This window comes from Ascaphus truei, chromosome 20 (genome assembly GCF_040206685.1).
Source record: "Ascaphus truei isolate aAscTru1 chromosome 20, aAscTru1.hap1, whole genome shotgun sequence".
Taxonomy (NCBI): Eukaryota; Metazoa; Chordata; class Amphibia; order Anura; family Ascaphidae; genus Ascaphus; species Ascaphus truei.
The window spans coordinates 8,851,220-8,854,705 of NC_134502.1; the positions used below are offsets into that span (position 1 = coordinate 8,851,220).

At 41.1% G+C, this 3,486-nt stretch overlaps 1 protein-coding gene across 1 annotated transcript in view; it reads right to left on the reverse strand.

Moving 5' to 3' along the window:
- Positions 1-638, reverse strand: part of LOC142471325 (uncharacterized) — a 22,107-nt gene extending 21,469 nt beyond the window's left edge. The window contains exon 1 of the mRNA XM_075578164.1: positions 620-638. The gene's annotated coding sequence lies outside the window, so the exon portion shown is untranslated. The remainder of the gene's footprint in view (positions 1-619) is intronic.
- Between the last annotated feature and the right edge of the window lie 2,848 nt (positions 639-3,486).

Genomic DNA, 3,486 nt, shown 5'->3' on the forward strand with positions numbered 1-3,486 from the left:
ACCCTGAATTTGATGGTAATATTTCTGATTGAACAGAAAATAATTTTTGGTCAGGGTAAGGTTCAATAGCTGTAAAATAAATTCATTATGTTGTCATAGGTTTTGATTCCTTGTTTAAAAAAAATGGCCTACTGCCAACATTCCAACATCATGAGGAATGCTGCTATAGAGCCCCTCCACATCTACACCTACCAAGAATGTGTCTTGGTCAATAGTTATATCTTCCAACCTCAAATGCACATCCTTTGTATCACAGAGGTATGATGGGAGTGAACTTACAAATGGACGCAACACTTTATCAACAAGAATACTGGCATTAGATGTTAAGTTGCCGATACCTGACACTATCGGCCTACCAGGGTTGCATGTGGGGAGCATTTACTACTAGTCACCTATACTTATCTTCTGTAATACGTACATAAATTGGACTATCTAGTCGTATGTGTATATACAATATTAGACAGAGTGCAGCAAACAGAGATCTCGGGGTGATTTCTTTATCATCCCTTTTTGGTTCCAACTATATTGTACGGCAGGAAAATGAACATGAATCAAACATAAAAAAATGACATCAAAGTATGAATTGTATAAAGTGATATATATTTAGCTAAATACTCACCATCGGGAGCTGGTTCAGGAGCTGGAAGACAAAGGGACGTTTTGTAGAAAGATGATCACAAACAGACTGATAAGAACTGTATCAGCTCCTGCCTTTTATAACATGACCTGCTGTGTCCTGGTCCCTTCTCCACCTCCTCTGTCTAATAGGGAGCTCTGGTGAAGATCCCTGACCAATCAGAACATTGGAATTGGCCACACTTAGCTCTGCCCCCTGACTGCAGCTTCCCAGGGGTTTCTCTCCCAATAGACTTGTTTCCCGGTGGCTGCTCAGTTCTTTAGGGTGCTATAAATAAGTTTATTTTTTGCTATTTTGTCACTTTGATAAACTTGTTACATTATACACCGTGATTATTATATTTCCTGCTCTTGATGCCTTAATAGTGTTAGTTGTGTGAGGGAGAGGATAACATTGTGACAATTAAGGCTATTCTCACCTAATGATTCAGGACATACAGGATATGTAAGGATTATTTGCACAATAACTGTTCTGCTGAGTGTTACGGTGAGACAAGATGGGGGGACGGGACCCCGCTGCCCCTCCCAGCTACTGTGTCACTGTGCATTTGTCACACACACACACACACACACACACACGCACACACGATCTGTGAGTTGAGGTCCTAGAGTGGGGAAGGGGAATTTGAGCGCACTGTCCCTCCTAGTGCACTCCCTCACAGCTTCCTGGATCTTCCCTGCAGCTCCTAATCTCCCGTGATCAACAGGGCAAACTCAGAACAATAATACCACAAAAATAGGAGCGCATGGAAAGAAAACCAAAAGGCCGGGATTAGTACACAAATCTTTATCACATGAATAAATGACAAATAAAAAATCACATAAAATGTACCAAAAAAAATGGTCAAATGGCACCACATATATAACACATATATCTAAAAAAAATCCCTAATACACCCGCCAAGGATATGGTGCTAACACCAACAGGCTCGATTCAGAGGTCCTAAAAAGATGGAACAGTTTTTGTTATTAGTGTTATGTGCAAATATTGTGTTAGTATTCCGTTATGTAAGATAACTGATTGGAAGGTTTGGCCATTTAAAGTTGATGTGTGTCTAGGATTGGTTGCTATATTAACTTGCAGAGGTATATAAGCAACACTACGATACCACATGACCACGCCGTGCTAGCTGCTAGCCTGATACACCGTGAGGAGGTTCCTTTGAGCTGCAAGGTCTGTTTGATACCAACTTAACAGCCCTATGATTCCTGTTCCATCTTTTTAGGACTTCTCAATCGAGCCAGTAGGCGTTAGCACCATATCCTTGGTGGGTGTATTAGGGATTTTTAGATATATGTGTTAGCTATGTGGTGCCATTTGACCATTTTTTTGGTACATTTTATGTGATTTTTTATTTGTCATTTATTCATGTGATAAAGATTTGTGTACTAATCCTGGCCTTTTGGTTTTCTTTCCATGCGCTCCTATTTTTGTGGTATTTTTGAGGTCCTAGAGTGCCAGCTCTTGGACCCAGATGTTCTAAATGCATTACATTGACTGTGTACAAATTATGCGACATTAAATATTTATTTGTGTTTTGCCTTTCCTGGGGTGCTGGGACCGGGAGATTTCTAGGCTGTAAGTTTCAGGGTGGGTTTGCCAGAGAAAGTCTTTACAGAATGTGTCTATGTATCGGGGTTCCAGAGTTATGGAATACCCGAGGAGTTGGATCCGGGAATCGAGTGAGATTCTCGGATGCAGCCAAGCACATTACACCTGGCAAACTCTGACTCTGAAAACACTACTATGACTCACCGCCAGGATTCCTTCTCCCAGAAGACAGTTTCTCGTCGAAACGCGTTGGAGTGGGAGTCTTGCTGAGGGGGGCCCCTACCTTTCCTATCTACAACATGTAGTATTGACTTTACTATTTGTGACAATCACCTGCTGAGTGGTAACGTATTTTTGCAACCTGTTACCTTTCATTCCTGTGTACCCTTATCATGTAATTACTGCAACAAATTATATGGCATAATATTCTTTACATGTGGTCACAAGGTCTCAGTATAGGTAGATTGTCACGTAGGTGTGCTTAGATATAGCCACCTACCCCCTGTATGTGTCTTGATTTTTTATCTTTACTTGACTCTTGCCTCCATGTCTAATATGCTTAGGTAGTGTTGAGCCCCCCTCTCCTTTTAAAATTTCATCCCGTTTTAAATCACTTGAATAAAACCATTTTTGTTACACCTTCATTTATGTCCGTGTGCTATTTAAGGTTGCTTTTCTCTTGTTGTTTGCATATTTCTATTTACCTTTAGCACCACTGTTCAGTCTTACAAAAATTGACTTATCAACAGTGTTTAGGACAATATTTATGTAAGTGTTGAGCGATATCTTTGTGTGTTCCAACATATATATATATATAATGTGTGTATGCATGTGTGTGTGTATGTGTATGTGTGTGTTTGCGTGCGTGAATTTTTTTTATCAAAGTTGCACAATGTTAATAAATAATTTATTCTCACGTCTTTTTTTAATTTTTAAAATATATAATACACACACACACACACACACACACACACACACACAGTGATACCCGCCTCCCAAGCGCGCTTGCTGTCTCCTCTGTCAGGACAGCAAAAAGCTCCTGGTAGCGCGAGCGTTAGCAAGCGAGAGCACTGCTCAGCGACGCTCAGTGCACTATGTCCGAGGCCTAAGAGACAACACCTATTGGGAGGACTTATGACGTAACCGTTTGAGCACAGGAGGACAAGCGGAGCAGCGTCCTGGTTCCTGTTGTGGCACGAGTATTTTCAGACACGCACTAAAACTTCGGATGTTTGTGAGTTTTAAATTGTCTACGTTCAAGACCATTACACTGCCTCCCCCTCCCCCCCACCTCATCC